The following is a 20,103-nucleotide window of genomic DNA, read 5'->3' as shown; positions in this document are numbered from 1 at the left end:
CATTCGCTGTGAACCACAGCACAACTCAACATGCCTACCATTCTTTCCTTTCCCATTATACCACAGACGGGGGGTTCCTAAATTGGTTGCATATCAGAATCCCCAAGGGTAGCTTAATAAAAGGAAAGATTGGCAGGTCCCACCACCAGAAAGTCTGACTTGGAGGTCTGGGGTATATCTGGGATATGTAATCAAGGGATGTGATGGAGAGTCATTGAAGTGAGGCTGGCAGCAGGCAGGGCTGCTATTTTACATGGGTGGGTAGAAAAGGCTTCTCTGAGGATTTGCGGTTGGTTTGTGCTGAGACCAGAATGTTACCAAGGTGTAGGTGCTATGAAAACCTGGGAAAAAGTGTTCCTGCAAAGGGAGTGGCAAGAGCAAAGGCAGGCACATGGGAGGTGTGTTTGTAAAGGAAATAGGGAAACAGTGTAACTGAGGGATGGGGACAGTGTCCAAACCACACCATTCCTTAAGGGCCAGCTGAAGGAGCTTGCATTTCATGACAATTGTGCTGTGCCATGATCTGATTTATTTTTTAAAAAGATCACTCTGACTGCTCCATGGAGCATGCCGTGAGTTGGAGGTACTTGGGAGTCTTGTTGAAAGCTGATGGTGGAGATGACATCTGAACTGAAATGGAAGGATGAGTGGGAGTTGGACCAGTGAAGGGGGTGGAGGGTGGAGTGTTTCAGGAAGAAGATGGGCAAGTGCAAAGCCCTGAGGTTCAAAGATTGTTCTAGAAACTGACAGAAGATAAGAGAGGAGCCACAGAGGAACATAGAGTCCAGATGATGTGACTTCCAGGATATAATGATAAAAAAGGTGAGTACAAAACATTAGCCAGGGTGGGCTGAAGGATCCTGACATCTTTTGAATGCCTACCTTGATCTAGGCATAGGTACTTTCTTTGTTATTGCTTTCAATGTAGTGCAGCTTGCTTTGATTTTTCCAAGATAATTTAGTAATTTGGATTTTGGTTTCCTGACTTTTAAATGTTGGCAAGCTAGTTTAAAAAAATGTCTTTTTAGAAACCCAATGTGAGTTAAAGAAAAAATGTCTGTGGGCTGAATTTTGCTTGTGACTTCCAGTATGTGGTCTTTGAGCAGCATGAAAACCAACCCAAATGGTGCTTTTGTGCAAATTAGGAAAGGGTCTCCTTTGCTCTGTACAGCTTTCTAACGGAAAATTGTCGTATTAAATTATATATGTCAATGACGGCTATGATGAAAATGGCAACACTAGAGTTGCGCAATGTGCACAGTCTGCACAACTTAACAGCTTTATCTTTGAGCAAGAACAGGTGGGAAGAAGCGACGGGAAGCTATGACATGGGAAAGGGCAGTGCTGGCGTTAACTGGCACTGGATCATCAGAGCTGATTGTGCACATCTTTTCCCAACTCTGCGCTCACTAACATCATGAGAGCTTGAAATCCACCATAGTGGGAGTATTTACCATTTAGCACCCTTCAGTAGTGGAGGCTGTTCATCCTCTCTCATCCCTATGTCTAGGAACAGAGGAAAGAAAGGGAACGGGACACTTTTGTCTCCTTTTGCCTCTTCCAACCATTGCTACTCTGATTTTCAATTATCCTCCCTTTTTTTTTTTTTTTGACACTCCCAGTATGTTGCCCAAACCTCCTTTGCCTGACCACTGAGTAGGTTTACTGCTGATTTACCCAAATGAGAGCTTCGGTATCTCCCTCCCATGCCTTTCATCCACTCCAAGGCCCATCGACCCACAGGGATGATCCATGAAGCACTGCAGTCTCACAGTCTTGTGACTTTATCAACTTCAGGGACATGTCACCTCTGCTCCACTTCAGACATGCACAACAACAGCCACATCTTGGATGACAAAGCTAACTTTGGAATAGCTGCATCTTTGAAATGTGATTATGATGACATCTCTTCTGCAGGATTGAGGTAAGGATTCAAAGACATTATGTCTGGAAAGCGCCTAGCAAATGCCTGGCTTATAATAGATGTCCAAGGAAGGTTTCTTTTCTTGCCTTTTCTTATCTTTTAAAGACAGGAACACAATATTGAAACCTGATATTTCTTCTTCCTTTACTTTGCAGTATCACTTGAAGTTGACATAAACAGTTGATATTTAGTAAACTTTCTGCTAAGCGACATCCTTAGGAATCTGCTCTTTGCAGTAATCGGGAGCTACTGGCATCCAATATTATTGGCGGCAATTGTGCTAACATGCACAACACAATACCTACCCTTTTAATTACAGAACATTCTTGCAGTAAAGTGACACTGATTCTCATCTGATTAATATTTATAGTTTTTACTTTTGGCTAAATGCCAGGTATCTTCATCATGTGAATTTCTCTGGCTTCCCAGTTCTCTTTTGCTGCCTCTCTTATTAGCTTATTTGTGTGAGCATATCTTCGTTTTACCTAATCCAGGAGTGTCATGAATTCCTTAAGTCACAAACCTACCCAGGAGGAGCTTTTACTGGGCAATTGTAACTAATTGTAAGTGGGTAATGAATAATTTTATGTAACTTTTAAGAAAAAGCTTGAATGCTTACATTTGAGGGAGTGTAGGGAAATGGTCATGATGGTTTTGATCATTGCTCAAAAATTGGTATGCCAGGTTAGTAAATGAAAGGAGTATTAGATATCTTTTAAACATGCTTCACTTTTTGCTATCTTTCTATAGCTTCCATTGGCTTCTCTCAGGATCCCAAAATCCATACTCTGACATATGAACCATCATTTAAGCAGTTTTCTGCAAAGGAATTTGTGTTTTTTCATAAACTTTTGCAAGTGTGAGAATGTATTAGCCATAGTAACAGTTAAAAGGCTGAAGTTTATAATAAATTTCATTTAAAAAGATATCCAAACTTAGATGTACCAGAGGTAAAATTATTTTCTCTGCAGCAGGATGACCATGTATATGAAGGATTCTATTTTTGAAATCTCTTTATTTTCCATTTCACTATGAATGTTACTGATCTAATTTAAGTTCTCATTATTTTGTGCTTGGACAATTTCAATGACATTCTAACTGCTCTTCCTGACTTCTCTTTTCCTTCCAAACTCACATTCTTATGTCTGATAATGTTCAAAGATGACTCATTGCCAGTTATATTGATGTTCAAACAGTATTTCAAGGGACAATATAGAGTCCCCAGCCATGCCTGGATGGTGAGATTGTGGGCAGGGGGCCTATCCCTGCTTCTATTAGGACAGCTCTATATGGATCAGTTTTATCCTATTGGGTTTCTTACAAGATTCTGCTTAAAACAAGTGTGCTGCTGTTGAAAAACTATTGGTCCTCAGGACAAAATCCACATTCTTGGCATGGTAGTCAAATCCCTTCTTAACATACCTCCAAGACAGTGTGCCATCTTCCTTTTTTCTTCTCTATTGTTTTGTTTTGCTCACAGTTCATGGCTCACTCATCACTCCTTAAATACAGATGACCCTAAACCTTTGTTCATACTGTGATATCTTTCCTCAAAAAAATTTTGCCCAGATTTGGTGTGGTATAATTGACAAATAAAAACTTTATACATTTGAGGTGTACAATGTAATGATTTGATATACGTCTACATTGTGAAATGATGACAATCAAGCTAATGAGGACATCCATCACCTCATATAATTACCATTTTTGGTGTGTGGTGGTGAGAACTGTCTTAGCATATTTCAAGTATGTAATACAGCACTATTAATTTTAGTCAGCATGATGTATATTAGATCACCAGAACTTACTTATCTTATAACTGAAAGTTTATCCCCTTTGACTAACATCTCCCCATTTGCCTCACTCCCCATCCTCCTCACTCCCCCTCCTGTAGTAACTACCATTCTACCCTCTGCTTGTGTGAGTTAAGACTTTTTTTTAAAATTATTTTTTATTTTAAGTTCTGGGGTACATGTGCAGGATGTGCAGGTTTGTTACATAGGTAAATGTGTGCCACGGTGGTTTGCTGCATCTATCAACCCATCACCTAGGTATTAAGCTGAGCATGCATTAGCTATTTTTCCTAATGCTGTCCCTCCCCCCCACCCATCCCCCCAACAGGCCCCAGTGTGTGTTGTTTCCCTCCCTGTGTCCATGTGTTCTCATTTTTCAGCTTCCATTTATAAGTGAGAACATGCAGTGTTTTCCGTTCTAGTGTTAGTTTGCTGAGGATAATGGCTTCCAGCTCCATCCATGTACCTGCAAAGGCCATGATCTTGTTCCTTTTTATGGCTGCATAGTATTCCATGGTGTATATGTACCACATTTTCTTTATCCAATCTGTCATTGATGGGCATTTGGGTTGAGTTAGACTTTTTAATATTCCATATATAAGTGAGATCATGCAGTGTGTGTCCTTCTGTGGCTGGTTTATTTAACCTAATGCCCTCTAGACTCATCCACGTTGTCACAAGTGGGGAAATTTTCTTTTTATGTCTAATATCCCATAGTATATATGTACCACATTTTCATATACTGTGATACTTTGCCTGGAATATCTTCAGGTACATACAATATCCATCTTATATATGTACCACATTTTCATATTCTGTGATATCTTTGCCTGGAATATCTTCCTCCTTTTGCCTATTTGGAAAATGCATTATTCATTTGTTCATTCATGCATTCATCCAACAACTATTTATTGAGCATCTGCTATGTGCCATACCCTGTTTAGGTGCCAGGGACTGCTATTATATAGCCGAATTTATGACATCTTTTCTATTACATTGCCCAGGCAAAACTACCTGATGTCTCCTCTGTACTTCATGATACTTTGTCATATTGATAATATTTTCTAGTTGATTGCATTGTTCTGATTCTCATGTATGCTCTTCTGTTTTTAAGGTTGACATCCATATCTTATTTGTAAATATATTTTCCCTCTCATATTAGCTGATTAGATGTTCAATAAAGGAATAGTTCTCCCTCCCTCCCTCCCTCTGTCCCTCCCTACCTCCCCCCTTTCTTTCTCTTTCTTTCTTTCCTTCTTTCTTTCTTTTCTTTTTCCTTCCTTCCTTCCTTCCTTCCTTCCTTCCTTCCTTCCTTCCTTCCTTCCTTCCTTCCTTCCTTCTCTCCCTCCCTCCCTCCTTTCCTTCCTTTCTTTCCTTCCTTCCTTTCCTTCCTTCCTTTTCTTCCTTCCTTTCCGTCCTTTCCGTCCTTTCCTTCCTTCCCTTCCTTCCCTTCCTTATCTCCTTTCTTCCTTTCTTCCTTCCTTTCTTTCTTTCTTTCTTTTCTTTCTTTCTTTCTTTCCAGAGTCTTGCTCTGTCACCTAGGCTGGAGTGAAGTGGCACCGTCTCGGTTCACTGCAAACTCCACCTCCCGGGTTCAAGCAATTCTCGTGCCTCAGCCTCCTGAGTAGCTGGGACTACAGGTGTGTGCCACCATGCCCGGCTAATTTTTTGTATGCTTTTTAGTAGAGACGGGTTTCACCATGTTAGCCAGGATGGTCTCGATCTCCAGACCTAGTGATCCGTCTGCCTCAGCCTCCCAAAGTGTTCAGATTACAGGCGTGAGCCACTGCGCCCAGGCTTTTCTTTCTTTTAAAATCTGTTTGCACCACAAAAGAATGAGCTCTACAGGGATGGGGATCTTTGTCTATTTTGCCTGATACATGGTAGGTACCCAAGGATTGTTTGCTGAAATTGATGAAGAGTTCTCATTTCTGTAGTGAAGCCAGCAGCTGTAGGAATGGTAACAGAGTAGACAAAGGGCATTTTCAGGTGTTTTTGGTGTGCAAAGCTGTACCTCTGTGATGTTGTTGGGATTAAGAGAGCACTGGGCATCTCTGGCCACTAGCAGTACAGTCTTGGGCCAGTCTTACCATTTTGGGGCTCGCTACCTTATCTATACATAAGAGGGTTGGACTCAGCTCATCCCTTCTGTAAGTTGGAATGATGCCATGATTCTATGTATTTAGGAGTACCTTGTAGATCGATGGGCACGTCTTCTCAGAACTCTCAACTTGAAGTTATGGAAGTCATTAATTAAAGTAAAAGGATGAGAATTTTATCTTTGGAGTAAGTTTATACGTATAAACCTTTTCCCCTTCATCTATTATGTCAAAGCTATGGATATTTTGATAGTTAACTTTTCTCTCTTACATACAAATGATAAAAAGAAAATGATACATTAATGGAACTGTCATTTTCTGTGTGGTCACAGCAAATTAAAAAAACCGCATTTTAATCATAAAATTAGCCTGATTCATGGTGTTTCTACCTAGAAATTATAAAAGGATGAGAGAAGTTTTACTCGATGATCACGAGATTTTAGGTGGAAAAGATGAACATAGGGTCAACAGCACAAACTTTTTTTTTTTTTTTTTAAAGAAAGAAATGCAGAAAATGGGTTTGAATTGCTAAGTTAAGTCAGAGAAAGGCTGTTGGCTTCCCAAGAGTTGCTAGACCTTTGAATGAGATCTAACAGGACTCAGAGTCTTTAAAAACAAGCAGGGTTTTTTTTTTTTTTTTTTCTTTCCTGGCTAGAAATATAATATTTTAGATGTGGGTGTGTGTGTGGGGCGGTGTCCATCCTGGGACTCAGGTGTGAATGTCCACTTTCTGCTGGTCCTGTGATTCTGCAGAAGAGTGTCCAGTAATTAGGTAAGCCAGAAAAAATATTTATATATTACGAATTGTGATGAAGACTTAACTCTTTGGTTCTGTGCAGTCTATGGATAGCTTATGGGCAGGAATTAGGGGGTGTTAACCAGCCCTTTGTTGAAGTGTGTGGACTCCTCAGGCAGATGAGAACGACCTTTGTTGGTGCAGCTAAATGTCCTTGACCCGCCGGAGGTAGGGATAGAGATTGGGAAGAGCAGAGAGTAAAATTTCTCAAAAGTTTCTAAACCAAATAGCATGACTTTGGATTAAAAGTGTCCCCTAATGGCCACTGTAGTCTACAGCCTTGCTCTGCCCCCTGCTGTTGGCTGCATTACTCCTGGATGCGCTTCTCCTCTGTTCAAAATCGTTTACAATTCCAGGAAGATGAGTAGGTGGAAGGGGGAATTACAGGATTTCTGGGACTACTACCTCCAGAACTACCCCCTCCGTGGAAAATCAACCCGTTTGATAAACATCGGGACCCCCCTGCCGGCCCCCAGAACAAGTGCCACTCATATTCTGATGTGGAAGGCTTCTCCAGTGCTTGGCGTCGTGCACAGGCCACAGTGTCAGAGGAGAGGTGTGAAAGTTTTCTGTGACTTTGGTGACAGGCCGGGAGAGGGTCTCACGGCAAGAAGGCCCCATTGTGGTTGCCCGGCGACCGCGGGGCGCTTGGAACCGCGCTGTGCCGCGTCCCCAGGACCCAGCCAAGCGCGCCAGCTCCCGCGGAGGAGGCTGCGGGCGGCGCGGCCGGACAGGGACCCTGCAGCTCCAGGTAGACGCGGGGAGCGCGGGACTCGACCCCTAGCAGGGTGAGGCAGGGCCGGACCGTTTGCTCTCTGCTGCTCCCCGGGACTCCAGCCGCGCCCGCGAAAACAGGCAGCACGGGAGCAAAGGCCAAGGAGTGGCGGCTAGCAGCGGAACGCGTCGCAGTGGTCGCTGGTCCTCTGAGCAGGTCGACCCGGGGCAGGGGCCTGGGGGGGCCGAGGAGCGCTCCGCCCCCGCCCCAACCCCCACCCCAACTCCCACCCCAACCCCCACCCCCACCCTGCCGCCTCGGGGCCGGGACCCAGACGCACACACTCCTTAATCCCCCCGCCCCCCGTTGCCCCGGCGACGGCCCAGACGAGCAGGTGATGCATTGACAGCGAGCAGATGGTCCCCCGCGGAGGCGAGCGCGGCCCACAATGCGCCCCGCGCGGCGATGCCACCGCGGCCCTCCCCGCCCGCCCGGCCGCCTCGCCGCTGCCCGCATGCTAATACGGGAAGGGGGGGGCGGGGGAGGGGCTGGGCAAGGGAGGGGCCGGGCGGAGCGGTGGGGGGCGGTGGAGGGCACGCCCCGCCTTGCTCTTTGCAGCCCTACTCACCTCATTTCACTGAATGCCCTCCCCAGATCTCGGCACCAGGAAAGTTCCTCTCTACACGGAGAGACAATCTCCCTGTCCTGCTTCTCCCCCTACCTTCCCCGCCCGCTCCAGCTCTCTTCTAATTCCCCCCAAGTGGTTAATTTCCATTGAGATAAACGCTTAACCCCTCCTTCCGCGCTCCTTACCCCTATTCTGCAGCCCCTGCCCACATCTGCTCCCTGCTGGCATTTAATATTGAATCTTGGAAGACCAGAGGAATGGATTTACCACCGCCGCCCGCACCCTGTCCCTACTTCTAGAGCTGGCCTTGACACTTGCTAAATGTGTGTAGACATATTATTTATCTCACATCCCCCCCACCCCGCACTTCAGGATCTTTTAGGCAGCTTCTTTTGGTCTTCCTTTCTGGAATTTCAAAAATAAATCACTCTTCCCCCTATGACAACTGTGCTGCCCCCTCCCGGGAAACCCTCCCATTCACATAACCTCCTCCTCCCATTCATTCGACAACCCCTCCCTTCTTTACCCTATTCACCGCTGTGTGGCAAATTGAGGCGATCTTATACTAAGGGCATGAAAACTGCTAGGCACTATTCACAATTTTAATAGTAACTTCATAGCTGTCACATAAATTCATTGCCAGGCCTACTCTATAATGGCCAAGAAGGAACTTTAAGAGAAGAAGAGGAAAAAAAAAATCTGAAGACACTGCCGTGGTGTCTTTCTTTGATTTGCAGGTGTTTTTTGAAACCATTACTACAGTAACTGCAGATAGTGTTTTTTTTTTTTTTATCTGCCACATAGTGTGCTTAAAAAAAAGCCCCACCCATCCTCCTCCTTTTTATTTTACAGTAGATAAAAAAAATGCCAATAAAGGCTTAAAAAAAGGAATGGAGAGAGAAAGAGAAAAAGAGACTGGTGAATAAAGTTGGGACAATACAGGGTCACAGAGCTGTCGAAACTAATGTCATAGTGTGGCTGTTGTACAGGCGTACAGAAAACTTCTTGTTTCTTGATTTTTATGGAGATTTCGTCTAAGGCATGGAGCACTCTCTGAACAGGTTTAGAACAAGTGGCAAAGAAAGAACTCTTCACAATAAACTCCCTTCTGATGGGCTTTATGCCCACAAACACCTGTGATTTACAAAGAGGCATTGCAGAGGACAAAGGGAGGCGAGAGGGCCAGGCTATTGTGGATAAATGATGCCTCATGTACCCATGGCCCTAAGAGAGGGTTGTTTTATTTTAAAACTTGTCTTAGATCCTTGCTATGCAAACTTACAATGAGAAAAGAAGCATTAGACTCTTCTAGGGGCTCATAATGACTTTTTCAAATGCTTCTAACTCATTTCGAGCCTTCATTTTGGTAAGTTCTTACACTAGTGAATATTGTACTTACTGGAATTCAAAGAAAGATGACTTATCTTGAAGGTGAAGTTAGAAATCATTCTCTAAGAGTTAGAAATAAGTAGTAAGAATGTTTGCTTTAGGGTTGTATAACATTTACATGTATTTAAAAATTTTATGAACTTATTTTTCATAAATGCTAATACTTTCATTCCTATTTCCTCTTAATTTCTTGTCTTTTTTTCATTTTTCTTATCTTTAAATTTTTTTTTTTGGACTCCCCTTTTGGCTTTTGCTTTTTTTGTGTTCTTTGAAGTTTTTCCCGCAATAATTTAGAGAGGAGGAGGGCAAAAATATGAAGACATAAGGGGGTAAAATAAAGAGCTACAAGTTAGGGGAGATTCCCTTTCGTTTAGGGTGGCCAAGCCCTTTCTGAGGAAATCACATTTCAGCTGGGACCTAAAGCAAGTGAGAAAGCACGGGAACACCAAGCAAGCAGAGGCATGTGCAAAGACCCTGAGGCAGAAAAGAGCTTCAGGGATCCTGAGTCACTGAAGCAAGGCTGGTGTGACTGGAACATTGCCAGTGTGGGGAGAATACTGCAAGATGAAGTTTGAGAGATTAGCCAGAATCAGATCGCTGAAAGCTGTATCAGATGTGGGGAAAAAACTGGATTTCATTCTAAGAGAAATAGGAGACTACTGAAGGATTTTGAGGGACCTATGTGACTGAATTTATATTTTATGATCATTACCTCTGCTGTGTAGAATATGGATTGAATGATGGAAATAATAGAAAGTGCAACAAGTGGTTAGGAAGCTGTTAGAAGGCTGTTGTAGTAATTCAGACAAGAAACAGCAGTATCCTGGATCAAGGTGGTGTTAATGGAGATGAAGATGGATTTAGTATCTGCTTTAGAGAAAGAACTGATGAGAGTTGATGGATGAGATTGCTTGCATGGGGTGATGAGGGAAAGGGAAGAACTGACGGTAGCACACTTGGCAGATCATGGTGTACATTGCAGAGATGGGGAAGAGAATAAAGATGGAGGTGTGGATCAATAATTCGACGTGTTAATTTTGAGCTATTTTTGAGGTGGTCAAAAGGAGATGGTAGGCCTGGAGACAGACACTTGACTTGCCCTATGCCCTCATCCTTTCCTAAGCTTCTTGGGATCTATGATGTGGCATGGGATGAAGGGATGAGCTGGGCTTGTAAGATTTTCCACTTCCTGAGTCTGAACTGGAAATACTGAGATAATCTGGCAGTTTGCATCAGGGAAGGGATTGAAAAGTCATGAGCTGGAGAAAGAACCATTAAAGATTATGATCAAATGAATGCCATGAATAAGTAGAAGTCTATGAAACACAGTTGAGGGAGAGGAAATTTTTGTTAAAGGCTAAAGAAGCTAGCAGAAAGGAGCAAGTTTATGGAAAGAAGATATGCCATGTGACTAGAGGAACATTAGGACGAAGACCTGTGAAGTCAGGCAGTTGAGGTCTTTACAGTTGCTTTTGACCCAGACTGAATCTCCTATTTCAGACTGTGAAACAACATGCAAATTGCTGGATAATGAATTTATGTGTTCATGTGAACCAGAAACACATAAAATTAAGAATGGTGGCCGAATGTGGTAGCTCACCCCTGTAATCCCAGCACTTTGGGAGGCTGAGGCAGGTGGATCACTTGAGCTCAGGAGTTCAAGACCAGCCTGGCTAACGGGGTAAAACCCTGTCTCCACTGAAAAATACAAAAATTAGCTGGGCGTAGTTGCGCATGCCTGTAATCCCAGCTACTCAGGAGGCTGAAGCGTGAGAATCACGTGAACCTGGGAGGCGGAGGTTGCAGTGAGCTGAGATTGTGCCACTGTCCTCCAGCCTGAGCGACAAAGTGAGACTCTGTCTTAAAAAAAAAAAAAAAAAAAAAATTGAAAACAAGGAGTTTCTAACAAGTTGAGCATTATGTTTGGGAAATCAGGAACTCCTTTTTCCCTTCAGAGTCCTGGCTCATAGAGTAAGGCCTATTTTGAATCAGCTTATCAGATTTAGTGAGGTCCACTAAAATGACTCTCTGAGTAAAGGGCTCCATAATAAAGATTAAAGTGAGAAATGAGGCTTGAGTTTTAAGCCAGGGTGAGTTTTTCTATTCTCTCCAGTCAAATTAACTGAAGATAACTCACAAATTACATTGGAGGATCTGGGGGTAGAAATAACAGTGACTGACATTTGCCAAGGTTTACAAAGTCTGATTGCCATGTAGAAACCAGGAGCTCAAGGCCTGCCATGTCTGAGCACAGGGAAGCAAAAGAGGAAGCCAGATAACAATATAGCATACAGGTGGCACCTTATTACTTAACTCCTGCTAAATTTGGGCCATTAGATATAAGGCTTTCTTTAATCTCGCCAATTGTCTCTTGAGGCAAGGAGTGTTTGTTTCCATATTTTTTCTGGAGAGTACAACAGAAGTGATTATACCTACAATTCCAAGAAAATGGGATGGATGCACCAGAGTTTCCTCTTGTTATAGCACATATAGAGATTCAAATATAAAAACTGCTATGTAGAATTCAGTGGTAAACTATAAAATAGCTTAACAAATATTATTATATTGATGGGGGAAAAATAATTAAAATTAACTCAAGGAGAGGTGGATGACCTGACTGGAACAATAGTAATGACAAAGATGAAAAATGCTTTCAAATAGTTAACTCCCAAAAAAGTTCTAAGCCCAGATAGTTTTACAAGTCAGTTCTTTCAATGTTTTAAGGAAAAAGAAGTTCCACATTATAGAAATTTAATACATAAACACTGGTGAAATTTTTCTAATTTATGTGATTGCCAAACTGGACTAAGAGTACAATAAAACAAAATCAACAATTTTATGCATGCATGTAGATGCTAATGTTTGAAAAACCCCATGCACACATTTAATTCATCAGTGTAAGATATACTGCTACCCAGTAGGTATTATTTCAGAATGGTTTAATTTTAGGAATTCTAGGAATATATAACAATAATATGGTAAACAATAAAAATCATATGGGAATCCTATTAAATACCAAATATATGATAAAACTGCTTCTTACAATATTTTGTAAATTAGAAACAGATACTTATTTAACATAATAAACTATTTTAATATGAAAGCAATTATCATACTTAATGAAAAACACTAGAAGACTTTAAAATTAAAATTACAAATAAGACAAGGAGACCTATCATGCCATTATTGTTTTTGATTGTTCTAAAAATTCTAGAAAATTAAATAAGATGTAAAACAGAAATGAGTGGTATAGTCGTTGAAAAGAAAAGAAGAAAAAGATCACTAATTGCAAATAACATTGCTCACTGATATGTGAAAATAAAATCAATGGATAATCATATTGAATAAACTGATTCAATACCAAATAAATACAAAATTCAATAATTTAAAAAATTAATAAAGGTGAGTTAGCAATAAAATGGGGGATTTTGTATTTTTAAGAGAATTTCATACAAGTTATCCTATATGGCTCTCTAAATTGACTAAAAACTGGATAAAATATTTTTAAAACATTGTAACGTGCATTTATGAGCTGGTGTAAAGGTAGAAATCCTGAGAAATAACAGAATGCCAGAACTTAAAGGATTTCTTCTAAATGTCAGAGACTAAGATTTAAATTTTAATGGCAATACAGAAGATAGGCTGCTAGAAATAAAATGGAGAGCTTAATTGAAACATAAAGCTGGGATCCTAGTGTAAGAATGAACAATACAAAAATCTGACATAGTTCGGGTTCCCGTTCCAAGATGGCTGAATAGGAACAGCTTGAGTCTGCAGCTCCCAGTGTGATCGAGGCAGAAGGCAGGTGATTTCTGCATTTCCAACTGAGGTACCTGGTTCATCTCATTAGGACTGATTGGACAGTGGGTGCAGCCAATGGAGGGCGAGCTGAAGCGGAGGGGGCATCGCCTCACCTGGGAAGTGCAAGGGGTCGGGGGATTTCCCTTTCCTAGCCAAGGGAAGCTGTGACAAACTATACCTGGAAAAATGGGACACTGCCGCCCAAATACTGCACTTTTCCCACAGTCTTAGCAACTGGCAGACCAGGAGATTTTCTCCTGTGCCTGGCTCAGTGGGTCCCACACCCATGGAGCCCTGCTCACTGCTAGCGCGGCAGTCTGAGGTTGACCTGTGAGGCTGCAGTGTGGCTGGGGGAGGGGCATCTGCCATTGCTGAGGCTTGAGTAGGTAACAAAGCAGCTGGGAAGCTCAAACTGGGTGGAGTCCACCATAGCTCAGCAAGGCCTACTGCCTCTACAGACCCCGCTTCTGTGGGCAAGGCATAGCTAAACAAAAGGCAGCAGAAACTTCTGCAGATTTAAACATCCCTGTCTGGCAGCTCTGAGGAGAGCAGTGGTACTCCCAGCATGGTGTTTGAGCTCTGAGAATGGACAGACTGCCTCTTCAAATAGGTCCCTGACCCCCATGTAGCCTAACTGGGAGACAGCTCCTAGTAGGGGCTGACAGTTGCCTCATATAGCTGGGTGCCCTTCTGGGACAAAGCTTCCAGAGAAAGGATCAGGCAGCAATATTTGCTGTTCTGCAGCCTCTGCTGGTGATACCCAGGCAAACAGTGTCTGGAGCGGACCTCCAGTAAACTCCAACAGACCTGCACCTGAGGGACCTGACTGTTAGAAGGAAAACTAACAAACAGAAAGGAATAGCATCGATATCAACAAAAAGGATATCTACACCAAAAACTCATCTGTAGGTCACCAACATCAAAGACCAAAGGTAGATAAAAACCACAAAGATGGGGAGAAACCAGAGCAGAAAAGCTGAGAATTCTAAAAATCAGAGCACCTCTTCTCTTCCAAAGCATCGCAGCTCCTTGCCAGCAATGGAACAAAGCTGGACGGAGAATGACTTTGATGAGTTGACAGAAGTAGGCTTCAGAAGGTCTTTAATAACAAACTTCTCTGAGCTAAAGGAGTATGTTCAAACCCATTGTGAGGAAGCTAAAAACCTTGAAAAAAGGTTAGATGAATGGCTAACTAGAAGAAACAGTGTAGAGAAGACCTTAAATGAACTGATGGAGCTGAACACCATGGCACTAGAACTTCATGACACATGCACAAGCTTCAATAGCTGATTCGATCACATGGAAGAAAGGGTATCAGAGATTGAAGATCAATTTAATGAAATAAGGTGAGAAGACAAGTTTAGAGTAAAAAGAAACAAACAAAGCCTCCAAGAAATATGAGGACTATGTGAAAAGACCAAGTCTACATTTCATTGGTGTACCTGGAAGTGATGGGGATAATGGAACCAAGTTGGAAAACACTCTTCAGGATATTATGCTGAAGAACTTCCCCAACCTAGCAAGGCAGGCCAACATTCAAATTCAGGAAATACAGAGAACATCACAAAGATACTCCTTGAGAAGAGCAACCCCAAGACACATAATTGTCAGATTCACCAAGGTTAAAATGCAGGAAAAAATGTTAAGGGCAGTCAGAGAGAAAGGTAGGTTACCCACAAAGGGAAGCCCATCAGACTAACAGTGGATATCTCAGCAGAAACCCTACAAGCCAGAAGAGAGGAGTAGGGGCCAATATTCAACGTTCTTAAATAATTTTCAACCCAGAGTTTCATATCCAGCCAAACTAAGCTTCATAAGTGAAGGAGAAATAAAATCCTTTATAGACAAGCAAATGCTGAGAGGTTTTGTCACCACCAGGCCTGCCTTAGAAGAGCTCCTGAAGGAAGCACTAAACATGGAAAGGAACAGCCAGTACCAGCCACTGCAAAAGGATGCCAAATTGTAAAGACCATCGATGCTATGAAGAAACTGCATCAATTAATTGGCAAAATAACCAGCTAACATCATAATGACAGGATCAAATTCACACATAACAATATTAACCTTAAATGTAAATGGGCTAAATGCCCTAATTAAAAGATACAGACTGGCAAATTGGATAAAGAGTCAAGACCCATCAGTGTGCTGTATTCAGGAGACACATCTCATGTGCAGAGACACACATAGGCTCAAAATAAAGGGATGGAGGAAGATCTATCAAGCAAATGGAAAGCAAAAAAAGCAGGGGTTGCAATCCTAGTCTTGGATAAAACAGACTTTAAACCAGCAAAGATCAAAAGAGACAAAGAAGGCTATTAAATAATGGTAAAGGGATCAATTTAACAAGAAGAGCTAAATATACTAAATATATATGCACCCAATGCAGGAGCACCCAGATTCATAAAGCAAGTCCTTAGAGACCTACAAAGGACTTAGACTTCCACTCGATAATAATGGGAGACTTTAACACCCCACTGTCAATATTGGACAGATCAATGAGACAGAAGTTAAACAAGGATATCCAGGACTTAAATTCAGTTCTGCACCAAACGGACATAATAGACATATACAGAACTCTCCACCGTAAATCACAGAATATACATTTTTCTCAGCACCACATCACACTTATTCTAAAATTGACCACATAATTGGAAGTAAAGCACTCCTCAGCAAACGTAAAAAAGCAGAAATTATAAGAAATTGTCTCTGAGACCACAGTGCAATCAAATTAGAACTCAGGATTAAGAAACTCACTCAAAACTGCACAACTGCATGGAAACTGTGCAACCTGCTCCTGAATGACTACTGGGTAAATAACAAAATGGAGGCAGAAATAAAGATATTCTTGGAAACCAATGGGAACAAAGACACAATGTACTAGAATCTCTGGGACACATTTAAAGCAGTGTGTAGAGGGAAATTTATAGCACTAAATACCCACAAGAGAAAGCAGGAAAGATCTAAAATCAACACGCTAACATCACAATTAAAAGAACTAGAGAAGCAAGAGCAAATAAATTCAAAAGCTAGCAGAAGGCAAGAAATAACTAAGATCAGAGCAGAACTGAAGGAGATAGAGACACAAAAATCCCTTCAAAAAATCAATGAATCCAGGAGCTGGTTTTTGAAAAGATCAACAAAATTGATAGACTGCTAGCAAGACTAATAAGAGAGACAAATCAAATAGACACAATAAAAAATGATATAGGGGCTATCACCACCGATCTCACAGAAATGCAAACTACGTCAGAGAATACTATAAACACCTCTACACAAGTATACTAGAAAATCTAGGAGAAATGGATAAATTCGTGGACATGCACACCCTCCCAAGACTAAACCAGGAAGAAGTTGAATCTCTGAATAGACCAATAACAGGTTCTGAAACTGAGGCAATAATTAATAGCCTACCAACCAAAAAAGTCCAGGACTAGATGGATCCACAGCCGAATTTTACCAGAGGTACAAAGAAGAGCTGGTACCATACCTTCTGAAGCTATTCCAATCAATAGAAAAAGAGGGACTCCTCCATAACTCATTTTATGAGGCCAGTGTCATCCTGATACCAAAACCTGGCAGAGATACAACAAAAAAAGAGAATTTTAGACCAATATGCCTGATGAACATCGAGGCAAAAATCCTCAATAAAATACTGGCAAACTGAATCTAGTCACACAGCTAAAAGCTTATCCACCACGATGAAGTCAGCTTCATCCCTGGGATGCAAGGCTGGTTCAACATATGTAAATCAATAAACGTAATCTGTCACATAAACAGAACCAATGACAAAACCCACATGATTATCTCAGTAGATGTAGAAAAGGCCTTCGACAAAATTCAATGGCCCTTCATGCTAAAAACTCTCAATAAACTAGGGATTAATGGAATGTACCTCAATGTAATAAGAGCTATTTGTGACAAATCCACAATCAATATCATACTGATTGGGCAAAAACTGGAAGCATTCCCTTTGAAAACTGGCACGAGACAAGGATGTTCTCTGTCACCACTCCTATTCAACATAGTGTTGGAAGTTCTGGCCAGGGCAATCAGGCAAGAGAAAGAAATAAAGGGTATTTAATTAGGAAAAGAGGAAGTCAAATTGTCCCTGTTTGCAGATGACATGATTGTATATTTAGAAAACCCCCTCATCTCAGCCCCAAATCTCCTTAAGCTGATAAGCAACTTCAGCAAAGTCTCAGGATACAACATTGATGTGCAAAAATCACAAGCATTCCTATACAGCAATAACAGACAAACAGAGAGCCAAATCATGAGTGAACTCCCATTCACAATTGCTACATAGAAAATAAAATAGCTAGGAATACAACTTACAAGGGATGTGAAGGACCTCTTGAAGGAGAACTACAAACCACTGCTCAACAAAATAAAAGAGGATACAAAGGGAAGAACATTTCATGCTCCTGGATAGGAAGAATCAATATCATGAAAATGGCCATAGTGCCCATGGTAATTTATAGATTCAATGCCATCCCCATCAAGCTACCAATGACTTTCTTCACAGAATTGGAAAAAACTACTTTAAAGTTCATATGGAACTAAAAAAGAGCCTGCATTGCCAAGACAATCCTAAGCAAAAAGAACAAAGCTGGAGGCATCACGTTACTTGACTTCAAACTATACTACAAGGCTACAGTAACCAAAACAGCATGGTACTAGTACAAAAACAGGTACATAGACCAATGGAACAGAACAGAGGCCTCAGAAATAACACCACACATCTACAACCATCTGATCTTTGACAAACCTGACAAAAACAAGAAGTGGGGAAAGGATTCCCTATTTAATAAATGGTGCTGGGAAAACTGGTTAGCCATATGTAGAAAACTGGAACTGGATTTCTTCCTTACACCCTATACAAAAATTAATTCAAGATGGATTAAAGACTTAAATGTTAGACCTGAAACCATAAAAACCCTAGAAGAAAACCTAGGCAGTACCATTTGGGACATAGGCATGGGGAAGGACTTCATGACTAAAACACCAAAAGCAATGGCAACAAAAGCCAAAATTAACAAATTGGATGTAATTAAACTGAAGAGCTTCTGCACAGCAAAAGAAACTACCATCAGAGTGAACAGGTAACCTACAGAATGGGAGAAAATTTTTGCAATCTATCCATCTGACAAAGGGCTAATATCCAGAATCTCCAAAGAACTTAAACAAATTTACAAGAAGAAAACAACCCCATCGAAAAGTGTGCAAAGGATATGAACAGACACTTCTCAAAAGAAGACATTTATGCAGCCAACAGACACATGAAAAAATGCTCATTATCACTGGACATCAGAGAAATGCAAATCAAAACCACAATGAGATACCATCTCATACCAGTTAGAATGGTGATCATTAAAAAGTCAGGAAACAATAGATGCTGGAGGGTATGTGGAGAAATAGGAAAGCTTTTAAGCTGTTCGTGGGAGTGTAAATTAGTTCAACCATTGTGGAAGACAGTGTGGTGATTCCTCAAGGATCTAAAACTAGAAATACCATATGACCCAGTGATCCCATTACTGGGTATATACCCAAAGGATTATAAATCATAATACTATAAAGACACATGCACATGATTATTGCGGCACTATTCACAATAGAAAAGACTTGGAACCAGCACAAATGTCCATCCATGGTAGACTGGATTAAGAAAATGTGGCACATACACACCGTGGAATACTATGCAGCCATAAAAAAGGATGAGTTTATGTCCTTTGCTGGGACGTGGATGAAGCTGGAAACCATCATTCTCAGCAAACTGTCACAAGGACAAAACAGCAAGCACCGCATGTTTTCACTCATAGGTGGGAATTGAACAATGAGAACACACCGCATGTTTTCACTCATAGGTGGAAACTGAACAATGAGAACACTTGGACACAGGACGGGGCACATCACACACCAGGGCCTGTCACGTGGTGAGGGCTGGGGGAGGGATAGCATTAGGTGAAATACCAAATGTAAATGACAATTTGATGGGTGCAGCAAACCAACATGGCACATGTATACCTATCTAACAAACCTGCGCGTTGTGCACATGTACCCTGGAACTTAAAGTACAATAAAAAAGAAAGAAAAAAAAGAAAAACAAAAAAACATAAACCTGACATAAAGAATTCAGCAAAAAAAAAAAAAAAAAAAAAAAAAAAAGCTGCTTGATTCAACTTTCACTGTGGGTGGAGTGAAGAAAAATCGTAACCATAATTTTCATAACTACAAGCCAGCTCTCATAAATGCTTGAGTCCTTATTCATGCCATGTATTTGAGGGTCTGAAAAAAAAATTTTAACTGGAGAATTTAACTTAAAATGGCCTGAGGCTGGATCATTTCTGGGAAACTGTGAGTTAAACACCTGCCTTCAAGAATTTTCTTAAATTTCTTATTAGGGCTGTTTTAGGTTCAGAGCAAAATTGAGAGTAGAGTAGACAGATACCCCTTACATGCTATGCCCCCACACATGCACAGCATTCCCCATTATCAACAACCCAGTCAGAGTGGTACGTTTGCTACAATTGATTAACCTACACACATCATCACCCAAAATCCATAGTTCACATTACAGTTCACTCCTGGTGTTTGGAATTTTACATATAAGGTTCAAACTAAAACGAGAAACTCACTGTCCAAAATCACAATACCCACAAGCAAAGAAGTAGTCTAATTGGGAGACAACAGAAATAACGGACACCAATTTTAGACCTGCATAGATTTTTGATATCATCAGAAATTAAGTATATTTACTGTATTGAGAGGAAAAATAAGTTCAAAAATATGAGCAAGAGACAGATGCAATAAAGTAAAATCAGTCATATTGTAAAAATAAACTTATAGAAATATACTTTAAATTAAAAATTCAATAGGCAAGTTAAATAGTAGATAGGAAAAACCTGAAGAAGAGTTTAATGAACTGGAATGTAAATCTAAAGAGACTATCCAGTGGCTA

At 41.1% G+C, this 20,103-nt stretch overlaps 1 protein-coding gene across 11 annotated transcripts in view; it reads left to right on the top strand.

The window, feature by feature from the left end:
- Positions 1–1,280: 1,280 nt before the first annotated feature.
- Positions 1,281–20,103, top strand: part of C9H12orf42 (chromosome 9 C12orf42 homolog) — a 183,518-nt gene continuing 164,695 nt past the window's right edge. For 5 of the 11 annotated variants that reach the window (XM_021922827.2, XM_021922826.2, XM_021922830.2 and 2 more), the window contains exon 1: positions 6,869–7,168. The gene's annotated coding sequence lies outside the window, so the exon portion shown is untranslated. Of the gene's footprint in view, positions 1,925–5,940; positions 6,004–6,868; positions 7,169–7,194; positions 7,364–7,456; positions 7,544–20,103 lie in introns of those variants that run through there. The other 6 variants (XM_021922832.2, XM_021922822.2, XM_021922824.2 and 3 more) reach the window with 6 other exon arrangements.

The sequence above is a fragment of the Papio anubis genome, chromosome 9 (assembly GCF_008728515.1).
Source record: "Papio anubis isolate 15944 chromosome 9, Panubis1.0, whole genome shotgun sequence".
Taxonomy (NCBI): Eukaryota; Metazoa; Chordata; class Mammalia; order Primates; family Cercopithecidae; genus Papio; species Papio anubis.
The sequence above is the reverse complement of the archived record's forward strand: the minus strand, read 5'-3'. Positions and strand labels throughout refer to the sequence as shown.